The sequence below is a fragment of the Penaeus vannamei genome, chromosome 9 (assembly GCF_042767895.1).
Source record: "Penaeus vannamei isolate JL-2024 chromosome 9, ASM4276789v1, whole genome shotgun sequence".
Lineage (NCBI taxonomy): Eukaryota > Metazoa > Arthropoda > Malacostraca > Decapoda > Penaeidae > Penaeus > Penaeus vannamei.
Window position 1 is genome coordinate 28,740,490 of NC_091557.1, and position 17,500 is coordinate 28,757,989.

The 17,500-nt window shown below is 45.5% G+C and overlaps 1 protein-coding gene and 3 non-coding genes across 4 annotated transcripts in view; 2 read left to right on the plus strand and 2 right to left on the minus strand.

Annotated features, from left to right (window-relative positions):
- Positions 1 to 17,500, plus strand: part of LOC113819484 (BUD13 homolog) — a gene marked incomplete at its 3' end in the record, with an annotated part of 255,017 nt that overhangs the window by 162,064 nt on the left and 75,453 nt on the right.
- TRNAM-CAU (transfer RNA methionine (anticodon CAU)) lies at positions 15,198 to 15,270 on the plus strand. Its single transcript has one exon. It is a non-coding gene; the product is annotated as a tRNA-Met (tRNA).
- On the minus strand, positions 15,329 to 15,400 carry TRNAE-UUC (transfer RNA glutamic acid (anticodon UUC)). Its single transcript has one exon. It is a non-coding gene; the product is annotated as a tRNA-Glu (tRNA).
- Positions 16,944 to 17,015, minus strand: TRNAE-UUC (transfer RNA glutamic acid (anticodon UUC)). The gene has a single exon. It is a non-coding gene; the product is annotated as a tRNA-Glu (tRNA).

Below are 17,500 nucleotides of genomic sequence, written 5' to 3' on the forward strand. Positions count from 1 at the left end.
ATTTTATCTATTTTTCATTTATTTTAAATTTTTGGATTTTTCTTAAAGACTTTCTTTAAGAAACTTTCTTTCTCTCGCTCTCTATCTTTGCCCCCCCCTCTCTCTCTCTCATCTTTCTCCGTCTTTCTCTTTCTCTTCCGCTTCCTCTTCTTTCAAAGTACTGTAAAATATAAGGATATGGAAATCACAAAGAGAAAATATACATACATAGCCCTAATCCACCCCGATGTGAGCCGAATCGCCGCCTCAGAAGGCAAGCCGGGCGGGTTCCGAGTCGTCTGTCGGGCGCCCGTAGCTCGGGCTCGGGGGCGTGCGTCTTCATGTGACCCGCCACGCGCCCGTCACGCGACTTGCTCTCACGCCCGGAGCTTATGTATACTCATACATATACATGAATGAACACACGCGCGCGCACAAGCATGTGTGCGTGAACACATAGACGCACAAGCATGCGCGCGTGCACACACACACAAAGCATTGTATCTAGCTCATGACTTCACCAGCACCTCCCTCCCCCTCCTCTCCGACCAAGAGCCCAGATGAGCGGCCCGGGCGATGGCTACCCCCCCCCCCTCTCCGGTCCAGCCAGTGAACGTTGACCCGCACTTTAGACGGAAATCCCGGCCCCTCCCCCGGCCCTCTCCCTCACTTGGCCTCCCCCTCCCCTCCCTCACCTCCTACCTTCTCCCCCAGGCCCTCCCTCACACCCCCTCCCCATCCAGAACTCCTCCTACTTCAGGTCTGTCCGTTGGTCTTTTTTCTTGTTTGGTGGATTGTACACAAGGATGGGACGTAAGTGGTTGTGTTATCTCTATCTCTGTTCAACCCTCTCTCTCTCTCTGGTTATCACCTCTCATCGTATCCCTCTATCCCGCCCTTCCTCCCCCCCACCCCCTCCTTCCTTCCCTCCCTCCTTCTCTCCTTCCCTCCATCCCTCCTTGAACCTCTCCCTATCTCCCTTCTTGCATCCCTCCCTCCCTCTTTCCCTCCTTTCATTCCTCTCCCTTCCCTCGCTCCACCCGGGGTCAACGACCTGGGAATCAACTGCATGCATGCAACAAACCAGGTCACTAATGCAAGCCGGGGGAGCGCCAACCGACTTCGAGTCTGACCAGCTGAAGGTTGGCTTGCGAGGAGGGGGGTGTGTGAGAAGGAGGGGAGGAGAGGGTGAGAAGGAGGGGGCGGGGAGGGAGGTGGTGGAAAGGAGTGGGGAGAGAGAAGAGAGAGGGTAGGAGGGTGAAGATGGGGGAAGACAGGGTAGGGAGGAAGGTGCAGGGTGAGGGAGAAGAGAGGATGGGGAGGAGGGTGCGGGGGGAGAAGTGGAGATGGAGGAGGGAGAAGAGAGGGTAGGATGGAAGGAGCGGGAGGGAGAGGGTGATAGAGGGAAGGGCTGGAGAAGGAGAAGAACGGGCGGGGACGGAGATGGGAGAGAAGAGAGAATTTAAAGGGGTCAGAAAAGAGAAAAGTAAATGGGTAAAAATTAAATGAGGAGAGGGTAGAGGAATTACTACGGATTGAGGAAAGGAGACGAGGGATGAAAGAAGAGAGAAGGAAGAATAAACCAACGGAGAAGGGGAGAAGAGACAGGAAGGCGAGAGTCGTAAACACTGAGGAAAAGACAGGGAGCAGATGAGAGAGTGCAAAATGGGAAGGAGAGGAATGATGGGAAGAAAGTGAAAATTAATGCAAAGATGAGAGACGAAGAGAGATATCAAAGAAGTGAGTTAATGTAGAGAGAGGGAGAGGGAGGGAGAGAGGGAGAGAGAGAGAGAGGAAGGAAGGAAGGAAGGAAGGAAGGAAGAGACAATTCATGCAAGGAAGGCGAGAGATAGAAGGAGATAATCAATGCAGAGCAGAGAGAAGAAAGATAACAAAGAGGCGGGAATTGATGCAAAAAGGAGAGAGAGATAGGACGGATGTACAGGAGTCACGCTCCTTTTCAACGAGTGTGTGTGGGTCGGTGGATGGCGTTGAGGTGGATGGAAAGTGGATGGCGTTGAGGTGGATGGAAAGTGGATGGCGTTGAGGTGGATGGAAAGTGGATGGCGTTGAGGTGAATGGAAAGTGGACGACGTTTGAGATGGATGGCAAGTGGATGGTTTAAGATGGATCGAAAGTGGATGAAGTTTGAGATGGATGGCAAGTGGATGGTTTAAGGTGGATCGAAAGTGGATGAAGTTCGAGGTGGGTAGACGGAGGTATAATTCCTTGGATGGTTTGGTGGAAAAGTACGCTGAATGACAAAAAAAGGAAAAAATCAAAGTAGAAGGTTGACGGATAGATGTGAACAGCAGTTGTCTTGCTGGGGTAAAGATGATGCTGTATTTGTATTGCTTACGATATTGTAGCGGGTGTCAGTCCTGTGTTACTATGAGGAGCTGCAGAGTTAGGGATGAAGAGGATGTGAATATAAAAGTGATAAGAAAAAGAAAAGGGAGAAAAGAAAAATAGAAAACAGCTGATTTCCTACTATCCATTTTTACACATCCACTGATTACTTCCTCATTTTTTTCACTCATTTCACTCACCTTCAATGATGAGACCCTAACCCCCGCTCCCCCGTCTACATGGGCGTCGTTTTAGCGTAACGTGTTAGTTACCTGTTCACGCCCACCTTGGCTATGTGGACGCGGAGATGGCTATCAGTAAGCCGTGGGCGCGAGGGCGGGCTTGGCCAAGGGGTGTTATCGAAAGTATGAGGGCGGGGTTAGGGGCCGAGGCTGGTCGATGGGCGTGGGCGTCTTGTGATTGGGATTGGGTGAGATGGAGGGGGAGGGGGAGGTAGGAGGAGCTTGGATGAATGATCGTAAGGGAACAGTGCCGGGGGGTTGATAGGGGGGGGGGTAGAGGGTGTAGAAGAAAAAAATTGGCGATTCGGAATAAGGAGTGGGTACAGGTTTGGCGGAGAAGGTGTGAGTTGAGATGAAAAAAGAACAGGGATAGTATTTAGCTAATTAGGCGCTTGCGAATGGCTAACGAGTGGCTAGTTGACATCACGATACACGGTCCACATTACTGACTGGCTCTTTGATTGAAATGAGTGGCTAGTTGACTTAATGAGAGGCTAGTTTCCTTACTGATTATCTTTTGAATAAGGTGGCCAGTTGAACTAGTGAGAGACTACTTGACTAATGTAGCGAGTCGCCAGTTGTACTAAGTGAACGGCTAGTAGACTTAGCTTGTTGATTTAATGATGGATAGTAGACTGAGTTGCAAATTGGATTAGTGGGTGACTAGTTGAATTAGTCCCTCGTCAGATTAATGTTAGTTCAGCAGTTAGGTCACTCGAAAATGAGCCACAGCTCTTAAAAAAGAAAGAAGAAGAAGAAGAAGAAGAAAAAAAAAATATAGATATAGATATAAATATAAATATAAATTAAATATATATATATATATATATATATATATATATATATATATATATATATATATATATATATATATACATATATACACACACACACATACACATTTCATTGTATCCAAAATCGAAATGCATTTAGCATCAAGTACACACATCGGGAATAGATTCTGCTCTCTGGAAATAGATCAAACATTCATTCCTGCAAGAGAAAAGATGCATTGCACGTCTAATGTAGATTGGACTCGATGCACATTAGAGGCAAGAAGGAAGTCACTCCACACCAACATGAGCTGAAGTGACGAGTCATCTTGGGTCGACATGATATATTTCCCCTGACAGTTCAATCAAGTGAAAATTACAGCATTGCGACTGATCGTGTTAAGATCTCCCAGAAAAAAATGAAGAATTCTAGATTATTACCAAAACGGATTTTAGAAAATGATAAAAACAAAATAGATGAAACTTAAAAGGCCGCGCAGATGTTCCGTTTAAGCGACAACCATTACAAGACGCAGAATCCTCACTTCATTCATCTCAACTTCTGTGTCATGTCATTGAGAAAGTTTTACGTGCCGAACTAATTCACAAATATCTAAAGGAAAACTAATCTGAGATGAGATCGTGATATAAAGTTTATCTTATTTTCTCTTTTAATGTCAAGTGTTATTATTATTTTTGTTTTTGTTTTGTTTAACCTATCTTTTTTCTATTATTTTCCTTTCTTTGTGACTGATTTAGTTTTTCCCTTTCGGTCATCGTTACTGTGTTTGCTTTATATCATTGTCATTATTTTTATAGAATGTTTTAGTGTCAGAGAGTCAGAGAGAGAGTCAGCGAGTCAGAGAGAGAAAGAGTGAGTGAGTGAGTGAGTGAGTCAGAGAGTCAGAGAGTCAGAGAGAGAGAGAGAGAGAGAGGAAGAGAGAGAGAGAGAGAGAGAGGAAGAGAGAGAGAGAGAGAGAGAGGAAGAGAGAGAGAGAGAGAGAGAGGAAGAGAGGAAGAGAGAGAGGAAGAGAGAGAGGAAAGAGAGAGAGAGAGAGGAAGAGAGAGAGAGAGAGAGAGAGGAAGAGAGAGAGAGAGAGAGAGGAAGAGAGAGAGAGAGAGAGAGGAAGAAGAGAGAGAGAGAGAGAGGAAGAGGAGAGAGAGAGAGAGAGGAAAGAGAGGAAGAGAGAGAGAGAGAGAGAGAGGATGAGAGAGAGAGAGAGAGAGAGAGAAGAGAGAGAGAGAGAGAGGAAGAGAGAGAGAGAGAGAGAGAGAGAGAGAGAGAGAGAGAGAGAGGAGAGAGAGAGAGAGAGAGAGAGAGAGAGAGAGAGAGAGAGAGAGAGAGAGAGAGAGAGAGAGAGGGAGAGAGAGAGAGAGGGTGCCCACTCACAGTCGCCTAACGGGACCATCCCCCCTCCCCTCCCCGCCCTACAACCGTAGCCCTCTCGGGAACCTGCTGGTCTGGCCGTACACACCACCCTCGATCTCCCTGGCCCGCTCTGCCCTCTGGCGCGCGCACTCACACGAGCATGTATGTACGTTTTGGCCGGCGCGCTTGCTCTCATGCTGGGGGGAATTTCCTGAGGATGTTGGTTTGATAACCTGTTGAGTCACAAAGTCAGTCACTCTTTTGCCGTACAGACAGAATTGTAGTAAGTAGCCCTATGTAACCGTGTCTGCATGCACACGCACATGCACATATACACGGAGGGAAAAGCACACGCGCGCGCACACACACACAAACGCAAATACACGCACACACACAAGCGGGGTTATTGTACACAGCGCCGAGTGGAGCACCGAGTCAAAACAGTGTTATACATTGGGTAAGACTTCTTTAAGCAAGGCATCGTGCATCGACTCCCCCTCCCCCGCCCCTCCCCCCACCCTCACCGCAGGGCAGGTACTCACCGACCGACCGAAGCGATCTTACTCATGGCCCCACGCTTCCTCACCTGTCTCGGTCGGCCTACTCATGGACCATGAGTTTGTGTGTGTGTGTGTGTGTGTGTGTGTGTGTGTGTGTGTGTGTGTGTGTGTGTGTGTGTGTGTGTGTGTGTGTGTGTGTGAGCCCGTGCAGAGCCAATCGTTTACATGGGCGTATCATAACAAGTCTTGCGTTGGTGAAATGGGCGATGACTGAGTTGATGACTGAGTGTCTGTAGTAGCGTAAGCGTGTGTCTGTCGCATCAGCTCGCTATGTGTGCGTTTGTGTGCGTGCGAAGGGACACGCCAACGTGCGTGTGCTGCGTGTGGAATGTCACAGTGCGGCCGCCACTATCGGTGCCCCGGGCTTCTTCTCCAGTCCAGGGCACCTACCCCCTTCCCCCCGCCCTCCTCCCCCTCTCCAAGGTACCTGCTGCTCCCGCTGCCTCTGTTACCCCCTTCCTCTGCCCCTCCACCCCCCCCCCCCGGCCCTCCCACCCTGCCTCGCTCAAAACACCCAGTTCACCGGCCACTCGGTTCTGTTTCCTTATTTCGAAGGCGAGGTGTCAGAATCACTCGCCAGTATTCTTAATATCATTATTTATTTATTTATTTCATCTCTTGGGAGTTGTGACATTTGTTTATTCATTTATTTATTTTTTTTTTTTGGGGGGGGGAGGGGACGTCGGAATTCTCACGTCGGTCATTTTTTCCATATATGGTCTTGTCCAGCGTATTCTCTAAGGTGATGCCACCTCTTGAGGCATTGTGCTGTCACTCTGCCTTTCTCTATCAACCCTCCCTTCTATCTGCTGGTTTTATTTATTCTCTCTCTCTCTCTCTCTCTCTCTCTCTCTCTCTCTCTCTCTCTCTCTCTCTCTCTCTCTCTATTTCCTTCTCCTTCCTTCTATTCATCTCCCACCACATTTAGTTCCTTCATTCATTAATTCCCAGTCCACCAATCTTTCCCCCTCTCTCTCCTCCATCGCCTCCCCCTTCCCCATTTTTGCTTTAAAATAAAATCTTATAAACATAAAATAAAAAAACAACAACAGCATGTTCTTAGGACACAGTGGACCGTATTAGAAGCTCCTTTATTGCATACAAAAAGAAAAGAAAGATGAGAAAAGGAAGAGGAAGAAGAAGAAGAAGAAGAAAAAGAGATAGAAGAAGAAGAAGAAGAAGAAGAGGAGGAGGAGGAGAGTGAGGAGTAGAAGTATTAGAAAAAAAGAGAGGAAGAAGAAAATAGAGAACACCACTGCTTCTCACACCAGGCATCGAAGCCAAGTAGCCGCGTTGATGTTCAAAGCCGTCGTTTTGAAGTTCGAGATGCTACGCGTTACGTCACTCTTTCCGTGGACAATGGGAGGTTGTGGGAGTGCTTTGCCTCTGGGTGGAGGTGGGAGAGGAAGAGGAAGGAGGGAGAGAGGGGATGCGGGAGGAAAGGAAGGAGGGAGGGAGGGATGAGGTGGGAGAGGAGGGAGGGAGGGAGGGATGAGGTGGGAGAGGAGGGAGGGAGGGAAAGAGGAAGGAAGGAAGGAATGGGAAAAGATGGGAGGACTGGAGAAGAGAAGGGAAGGAGGAAGGTAAGGAGGGAGGTGGGAAAGAGGGATGAGGTGGGAGAGGAAGAAGGGAGGGAAGTAGGGATGAAGTGGGAGAGGAAGGAGGGAGAAAGAGAGAGGAAAGGAGGAAGGGAGGGAAGGCTGAGGTGGGAAAGGAGGGAAAGTGTGTGGGAGGAAAGGAGGAAGAGAGGGAGTGAGGAAGGTAAGAAGGAGGAAGGAAAGAATAGAAAAAAGAAGGGAGGAATGGTGAAAAGAAGGGATGGAAAGGGGAAGGGGGGAGGGAAGGAGGAAGGCGGGAGGTAGAGAGGAAGGAAGGAAGGGAGAGAGGAAGGGAGGGAGAGAATAGAAGGTGCGCAATGCATTCAAAGCGAGAAAAATGCTTGACTGTGTCTTTTTGGGATTGTGTGTTTAAGTTTCCGAGTTTGTTTTATTCCGTACTCTCTCTTTCGCCCCCACATTCCCCTCCCTCTCTTTCGTTCTTTCTCCCCCCCCCCCCCTCTCTCTCTCTCTCTCTCTCTCTCTCTCTCTCTCTCTCTCTCTCTCTCTCTCTCTCTCTCTCTCTCTCTCTCTCTCTCTCTCTCTCTCTCTCAGATACGCAGTAACACGAATTAGAGCAAATGAATGAAGAACTGAATTCAGAAATAAATAGATTAATTAATGAATAGGTTAGTGAGATAATGAATAAGGATGTATGCAATTGATCGTATAAGGATGTGATTAATTGCGTAAAAGAAATATAAGATGGTGAATAAAAGAATACGATGATTAATGAATGAAATATAAGATAATTGATGAGTGAAAGTGTAAGAGTATTAATGAATGAAAGTATAAGATAATTGATTAATGAAATATAAGATATTTGATTAATGAAAGTATAAGATTATTGATTAACGAAATATTAGATAGTGAATGAAAGTATAAGATTATTAATTAATGAAATATAAGATGATTAATAAATTAAGGAATAAAAGTATAAATGATTATTGAATGAAAGTATAAGCTAATGAATAAGCGAATAAATGAATAAAACCACAATGAAATAGAGAGGTAAACGAGGAAGCAAATATCCAAATAACAGGCAAGTGGACCGGAAACGGTGTCCTCAGCGGCGCCTCGGGGCAGGAATCGCTAATTGTTTTCTGACGCCCCTTAACCCTTAACCTAATTGAGACGGCCTTGCCTTCTCCTTCTCTTGCCCTTACCCCTTTCTTTTGCCTTGGGGTTTCCCTCTTCCCTCTCCTTTTGCCTTGGTTTTTACCTCATCCCTCTCCTCCTCTTCCCTTTACCCCCTCCTTCTCTTTTTGTTTTCGTTTTTTCTCTTCTTTTCAATCTTGTTCCTTACTCGCTTTCCCTTTTAGCCTTTACCCCCTCTCCCTTCTCTAACTCTTCCTCCTCTATCTATTTCTTGTCCCTCCCCTTGCCCTTTACCTGTTCCTCCTATCCCCTTCTCTCACTCATTCCCCTGTCTCCTTCTCTCACCCTTTCGCCTTGTTTCCTCTCAACCTTTCCCCTATCCCCTTCTCTCCCCCTTTCCCCATATCCCCCTTTCTCACCCTCGCTCCCTATCCCTGCTATTACCCGTTACCCCCTCCCTATCCCTCCGTCGCGCCCCTAATGCCCTGTCATCCGGTTGACCACAGGAGGTCGCACAAGGAGGTATAAGGTAGGGCAGCACACGCACACAAGCACGTTTGTGCGAAAATGACCGCACGCACGCACGCACGCACACACGCACGCACACACGCACGCACGCACGCACGCACGCACGCACGCACGCACGCACGCACCCACACACACACACACACACACACACACACACACACACACACACACACACACACACACACACACACACACACACACACACACACACACACATACATACATATATGAAAATGATAATGATAATAGTAATGATAATAATGATAGTAATAATAGTAATTCCATTAATAACTATAATGATAGTAGCAATAATAACAGTAAGGCTGAACATGCGAGAAAACGACGGAGAAAAAACGAAAATGATAATGATAATAATAACAATGATAATAACAGTAATAACACTACGACGTGCCCTGGAAAAAGGACCATCCCCTATCCGATCGCGGTTTCCGTCGTCGAGCGATCTGGTTCGCGTTCAGGGTCGTGCCCGAGAAGAAAGGTGAGATTGGCGGCTCCGGAAAGGCCTGTGGGTGGGAAGGATAGGCTGGCCGAGAGAGGATTCCGGTTGAGGTATTCCGTATCGTGGTTGGAGTCTCAAGGGGCGGGGGAGGGGAAGGGGGGCACCGGGGTTTGATTTTTCCTTCGGTTGTGTATTTTTTTTCACAGAGTATAAGCTTTCTTCCAGTTGGGCATCGATTTTATTGATTTTATTTTATTTGTTTATTTATTTATTTATTTATTTATTATTTGTAATGTGTTAGGAATGTAAATGTACTTACGTAATTTTGTAGTTTTGTCTTTGTGTGTTGTGTAGTATTGTGTGATATCATTATCTTAGTTATTTGTCTGTTTCCATGTTTATTCACTTTTATTGGTGAGGGCGAAGAAGAGGAAGAAAGGAAAGGAGCAAGAATAAGCGATGAAGAATAGAGAGGAAGAATAAGAATTGGAAAGGTAAGGTATTAAAAAACTACGAAAATGGGGAAGAAGAAAATAAAGATTAGGAGGAAAAAGAATAAGAGTGGGAAAAGAAAATGGCGAAGGAAGAATGAGGAAAGGAGGTGTAGGAAGAGAAAGGGAAGGATGGGGAAGAGACGAAGAAACGACAAGGAATGAGGAGGGAAAAATATAAAGAGAGCGAAGAAGAGGAAGAATGAAATTAAGAAGGAAGGAGGAAGAATGAAATTAGGAAGGAAGGAGGAAGAACAGAAAGAAAAAAGAGAAGGAAGTGAATATTCAGACGAAGAAAATCAGTAGAAAACAGAGAAAGAGAGAGAGAAAAGTGAACATCCAGACGAAGAAAACGAAAGAAGATAAGTAGAAAACAGAGAAAAAGGGGAAGAGAATGGAAGAGACGCGAAGACAGAGCAGAGCCGCGGGGCGTGAGTGCCGGGCTGTGCCACATGTACTCCTCTGTGCTTCCCATTCATCACGAAGACAGCGGCAACATGTAGGACTTGTGTTTTCTTTGGGGGGGAGGGGGAGGGGGGTGGGCGAAGGTGGTACTTTACGGAGGTTATAAATGGTTAGGAGGAGGTAGGGGAGAGGATGGGGTGGGGGGTTGGGGATAAGGGCGAGGAGGTGGTTAGGGGTTGGGGTTGCAAGGGGTGGGGAGGGAGGGAGCGGTGAGATGAGGGCGAGCAGGAAAGAAGGTGGAGAGGTGTGGGGTTACGATGGGAGGGTGGGGGAGGCGAGGAGGGAAACTGGAGTTGGGGTGAGAGTAAAGGAAATAGGGAGGCGGAGGTGTAAGGTTAGAATGGGAGGTGAGGTGAGGGCGAAGGGGATGTGGGGTAGGTTTGGTGGGGGATTGGAGTGAGAAGGGGGTTGGGGAAGGGAGGTAGGGGTTGGAGTGGGAGGGGGTGGAAAAGGGAGGTAGAGGTTAGCGTGGAAGAAGGTGGGGAAAGGAGGTAGGTGTTGGAGTGGGTGGGGAAGGTGCTTAAGGGGAGGGGAGGAGTCTGGGTGAGGTAGGAGCCTCCCCTGTGTCACTCATAAACGATATCTAAGCATTTTTTTAAATTCGCAGATATCAGACCAAACTCTGGTCTCTGTAAGGGAACAAAGCGTTATCTTTTACTCTTGCTATTAAACTTCGACAGACATCACAGCGGAAGTTTACAGTGGAGGGTTGTCGCTTGTCATGAAAGGAGTCGAGTTTCCTTCAAATTGTCGAAAACTGTGAACTTGCGATTTCTCTGTGTTTCCTGTTCTCGTTTATAAAGAGGGAAACGGTGCGCGGCCTAATGCGGATTTTACACGCACACATACGCACATGCATAGGCATACGCAAACACCTACGCACTCTTGTACACACAGAGAGACACAAGCACGCACACATAGAGATTTTATATTTTATAACTAGTTTACTTTCACTTCCCACAGTTACGCACTTACGCACTGTCTTCCAATGGGTGATGCTGTGCAGGTCACACGCACATCTTACGCTTTGATCTTGTGTATTTTTGGTTGAAGAATTTTAACTTTGTTTCGTTCTCTCTCTCTCTCTGTATGTATCTATATATATGAACACAAGCACAAACACAATAACACAATTCTCATTTTGGTTGTTATCATTTTCACACACACGCACATGCACACACACACACACACGCACATACACACACACACATCTTTCCCTCGATCCCTCCCCCCCTCTCCCACCAACATCGTACCCGAGACACAAAAACTCTCGCACACCTTTACCCGAGTTATCGCACCGCAAACAGAAAACGGAGCTGGTGCCCTTCTACCTCCAGACGGCAGCCTCAGTCGTCACAGGGAGATCCTCAAGGAGCCGGCGTTTCCTAAGGAGCTCTTTGTCCCTCTTAAGATCACCCTTGGGACTTGCTACTTGACCTTATATCCCGAATCCCTTAAGGGTGATAAAACCACTTAGGGGAAAGTTATTAGTGAGTTAGCAGGGAAGATAATAAATGCACTTGGTGAGGATTTATTGGCGAGTTCAGAATAAAGATTAAAGGAGGAGTGGCGGGGACCGGTGAGTAGTGGCCGAGGATGAACGATGATAAATAAAGCGAAGAGAGAGATGTGAGAAAGAAGAGTAGAGGGGAAGGGATAGTTGGATTGATGAGTAAGTACAGGTTTATGGTAAATAGGGTTAATTTTGCACTATCACTCACCTCTTCCTCATCCCCTTTACCACTCCCGCTTCTTCTTCTCCTCTCTCCCTATAATTTTCCTCTCATTCTTTTTCCCCTCCCCCTCCCCTCTCCTCCCTAGAACCCTTTCCCCCTTTCCATCTTCCGCTTCCCTTTTCCCTCCCTTCTCCCTCCTACCCCCTTTCTCAGTCCTTATCTCTCTCTCTCACTACCCACCAATCCCTATTTCTTAATCCCTGTTCCACTCTCTATTCCTTTTCCTCCAGAATGTACACACACACACACACGCACACACACACACACACACACTCACACACACATACGCGCCCGCGCGCACACACACACACAGCAACCGGATCACAACAGACGACAGTTTAGCAACGACTCATCCCCTGAGCAAGACACATCGACGAAGGAATTCGGAAAGCGAGACATCCTCAAAGACTCGTTAATGAAATACTGTTATGACGTGATATCGACGCGATAAGGTTATGAACGGTCGAAACGGTTTGTAGCGTCGGTGACCACGTTGAACTTGGGCGGTGTTCTAGTGATGAGACGGGGATGTTGGCGGAATGGGAGGTGTGGTGATGGTTGTGGTGCTGGAGGAATGTGATATGATATAGAAAGCGTTACAGTGATATAAGATGAATGATTTGTTGCTGTGGGAGGTGGTGGTGTATTAATCTATCAAAAGGTAAAAATTATATGATTATCTGTCTGGGCGATTGTCTATTATGGCTTCAACGTATATAGCACACTAACGAATCGACAGCGAAATACCTTGCGAAAACGAAAGAGAAAAGGCAAATTGTATACATGAAGTTCAGCAAAGTCTCTGCGTGGGTCAAACGGACCATCACGTAGGGGAATTCTCGAAGCCCTTACAAAGGTCACCAAGACAAAGGCTCAGGATGAGGTCATGAAAATGATAAGAAAAACCGCGAGGATGAGATCATCCCAGTCATCCCTCGAAAAAAGAATAGTAGTATATATAGCGGTATATGCATATATTTTTTTGCGAGATCTTGGATAGTGGTCTAACCGAGAATATTGTGATAGAACAGTATTAAAAGAAAAATGAGATGAAATAGATAAGAATATAAACACGAAAGTAAGGTATAAAAAGTGATGAAAAACAAGAGAAGAAAGTTTTGGTTTGTATGACTGTTTCAAAAGAAAACCAAGAAAAAATTATAACAAAAAACAAGAAAAAGAAAACTGCTTAGTATTTGATATGATCCAAAGAACAGCGCAAGAAAAGCAAGGCAGAGCCTTCACCTACTCTATAATAATCATTATGAAGAAATAAAAATTTGCAGAAATGATATACAATTACAGAATATTAAAACGCCAAGGAAAAGAAAGTGTAGGTTCGCACGACTAAATTTTGAGTGGGTCAGTAGACTAGCAGGTGTGATGTCATGGGGGGAGGGGTGGAGGATATGGGGGGAGGGGAGATAACCGCAACAGACAAGCACTGTGGTCAGCGGAGGACATTAATTTACTTAAGCTGGTTTCCAGTGCAGCAGGACATACAAAGAGATTTTTTTCTTTTTCTTTTTTGCGGTCGGGAAATTGGTTAGTTTACGTTGTGGTTGTTAGAAAAAATAATGAAGAGACATTATTATGATTATTTTCTTTCTTTCTCGTAGTTCAGACTCGGGGGCTTATGGGATTTCACTTTTTCTCTGACGTTGGGAATGACAGGTGGGCAGACTTATATTTCTTCGACGGAGATCTTGCCTAAAGGGTTTCGTGTATCGATTTCGAGTAGGTTGCACGGTCACGCTCTTTGGGTATTGATAGGCGAATGTGTATACTTTGCAGATGAAGTCGTAAATACAAGGGCTAAACCTCGTACTTACATGTTATGTTGTCCTATCTGTCTCTGGTCTGTGTCTAAATGTCTTCTTGTCTATCTGTTTGACTGTTCACACACACACACCAATACGATTTTTTCATTGCTAATTATGGTACTATATTTTGTCTTATATTTCGAATCAATGACCTTTGCAAAAAAAAAATCTTTATTGAATGGAATGAAACACATAAATAATAACAGAGGAACACTACTGTAATTGCGTGCCGTTTTATCTCTGTTCAATTATTATCATCCGTATTTCGGTTCATCTTTGATATTCACTTTTTTCCGTTCATTATTCCGTTCATATCTAATATCTCATTGCTTTTTATCCGTTCATCATTTAGTTCATCTTTATTATATACTTCATTGTTTTTCCCCTTATTCACTGCCCTGCGTTTGCTGTAGTTCGTATCCAATGCCAAGTTTCCCACAATCGTTCATGAACGTGTTTGACGGTCGCTGTCAAGAGGTATATACTTCCTGGATACCCGATTCGCGTTTGGTGTTTCGGGTTAGGTATTGCTATGTCGGATCTTGTATCTTGTAACGAGGTGTTTGTTTATTCTCGGCTCCGTCTGTAGGTTTGCAGGAATGTGTGTGTGTAGGGGGGGGGGGATTAAAATATTTTTGCTTGTGTTGGTGTTGTATGCATGTTTTTCTGAGGGTGTTGTGTGTGTGCTCGTTCGTGCGTTTTTGTGCATTTGTGTGATTTTCCATATTTATGTATGTACGTTTGCGCTTCAGTATAGTATAATAGCCATACGGATGGAAGAAATTAAAGGCATTCCTAAAACGAAACAAAACAAATAACTGCCGCTTGAATGTCTCCGGAATGCAGTAAGCAACACCTAACACCACTACCCCCTCATCACCCCCCCCCCCCTTCGATATAATAAGGTGGTGTGTAAAGGGTGGTCGAGTTGAGGTTGGACGTGGCGTGGTAGAGACCCCACATATGTTGCTGCGGTCTCACATATTTGTCATCGTGTCCGCTGTAACGCGTTGGCGATGTCGGCTCAACGCAGGGGAAGCCAAATGCACGCACGCACACACACACGCAAAGACATGTGTATTGTGACATAGTGTTTGCTTGCATGTGGCTGTGAATGGCGTCTGGGCGGGTGTTTATGTGCCGCGCGTGGTTACCCGTGTTTGTATATCTGTGATCGTGCATGTGTGTATGTGTACGTGCGTGCGTGTACACGTGGACCTACCCACACGTGTCGGTCACAGCGGAATGAAAATAAACCGCTGGCACTGACCGAGGCACTTTCAGGTGATCTGTTTTGTTGTTGTTTTTTGTTGTTCTGGAGAAGGAAGGACAAGACTGGGCGTGCGGGCTTGCATGGATACCACGATCTGCTGTGACTTTTCATGAATGACCGTGTGTCAGTCGTTTCCGGTGTCAGATGGTCATCACTGCGCCCTTGAACGTTTGTTTATTTGTGTACTTGAATTTTGTATAGTACGTTTATTGCTTTTATTTTGCTTATCCTCACTTATCCTCATTATAATCACTTCCATTCTAGTAATCATCGCCGTTATCAACTTTCACATCACATGCAAATTTATATTTTTTACGCTTTTATCTTCAATATCTCATCCCCTTTCATCATCTAGCCCACCTCCACTTCTCCCCACTCCTCTCGTAACTAATCTTCCAGTCGTATTTGATAAATTGCCACTTACAATTATATCTGTAACTACTCACTTCAACCATGGCCTCGATGGCGCAGTAGGCAGCGCGTGAGTCTCATAATCTCAAGGTCGTGAGTTCGATCCTCACTCGGGGCAACTTGTTTTGGGTTCATTACGTTCGAAGCCACGCAAAAATCAAGCCACGCGAAAACATTTCCCATGCCGGGAATCGAACCCGGGCCTCCTGGGTGAAAGCCAGGTATCCTAGCCACTAGACCACATGGGATTGTAGAAGCGCATTGTATAGTTACCAATTTCCTGCTGTGGAAACGTATATCAGCTCATGTGTTTACTCGTGGGAAAGACTTACGCATATGCACGTATGTGCAGATACACATTCACTCATATGCATGTTTGTTTTTGTCTATATAAATATATGTCCATCTATCCAACACACACACACACACACACACACACACACACACACACACACACACACACACACACACACACACACACACACACACACACACACACACACACACACATATATATATACATATGAATAACGTGATATCTATATACTATGTATATGTATATTTGTCTGTATACACACACACACACACACACACACACACACACACACACACACACACTCACACACACACACACACACACACACACACACACACACACACACACACACACACACACACACACACACACACGCACACGCACACACATACACACACACACACACACACACACACACACACACACACACACACACACACACATATATACATATGAATAACGTGATATCTATGTACTATGTATATGTATATTTGTCTGTATACATACATTCATACATATTTCATATATATGTGTGTGTGTGGGTGTGTTGCCAAACGGTTCACACACGAGGACATTAACACCGCTCGCGCACCCTCGTCTCGTCTCCGAAATGCCTGAGAGGCTCATCATGCACTGTCTGCTTTCATGATGAAGTGAACGGCATTTAGAGAACGCCGACACTTTCATTTCTCATCTGCAATGATGACGCTTTTCTTTAGTGCTTTTTCATTGTGACTGTAATAAAACCTGCAATAGCTGCAATGATTTCAGCTGAAATTGAATATTGGAAAGCACATTTTCTTCATAAGTAATATGCTTCTACGGATCAGAAGCAGACGCAGCTGGTACAAGGAAGTGGCCCGGCTGACAGTCGCTACAGGATACAGCGCGAAACCAGGGAATATGAATAAGGCGTTTGCGACGGCGTGGCGTGGCAGCTACATTCCCAATGTGTTTCTTGCATGTATACACATTTCCTCATGTATATATATACATGTTTTGTATATAAATGTATGTATATACAGACATCTAGACACACGCACACGCACACGCACACGCACACGCACACGCACACGCACACGCACACGCACACGAACACGAACACGAACACGAACACGCACACCCACACCCACACCCACACACACACACACACACACACACACACACACACACACACACACACACACACACACACACACACACACACACACACACACACACACACACACACACACACAACTGAACTACAATTGTCAGCGCATTTTATGTATAAGCATAAGTATAAGTATACTTACACATAGACACATACACACACACGTACATATGTAAAGGAGACTTACGATTTAAGATGTTTCGGTAATACTTTCATCCTTCACAAATGCCGATAATAGAGAGTTCTTCCCCTACTCATCCGCGCGAGACTAACAGTAACAACATTGAGTGCAAGCTGGGGTTCTCGAGACACTTGAAAACATTTCCCATGCCGGGAATCGAACCCGGGCCTCCTGGGTGAAAGCCAGGTATCCTAGCCACTAGACAACGTGGGAGTGTTGGCATTAGGGGCATGGTACAAGAAAAATGAAATAGCTTGTTTCCATTATACACTTGACTACATGGGGTTTTGCAAGATAATAGGAAACCAATTGTAATTAGCATGTTTATGTTAAATAATTATATATATATTTATATATATATTTTGATATACATGCGGCACAAAATATATTTTTAGGATTGTCTTAAACTAAATATCAATTCGTCCCTCATTCTCTCTTCCTCCCCTTCCCTTTCTTACTCCCTCTTCCTTTCCCTCCTCAATTTCCTCTTCCTCTTTTTCTACACTTTCCTTCCCTCTTCTTCTCCATTCTCTGTTCATCCCCATTCCCCTTTTCTTCCCCTCTCCCTCCCTCTTTCAAGTGTCTCAGAAGTCCCTGCTCGTATTAACCTGGTATTTGGACACCAGAAGAGGAACTAACAAAGTCTAGGATGGATTGATGCACAAAGACTTTTGTATTCATATATGTGCGTACATTCT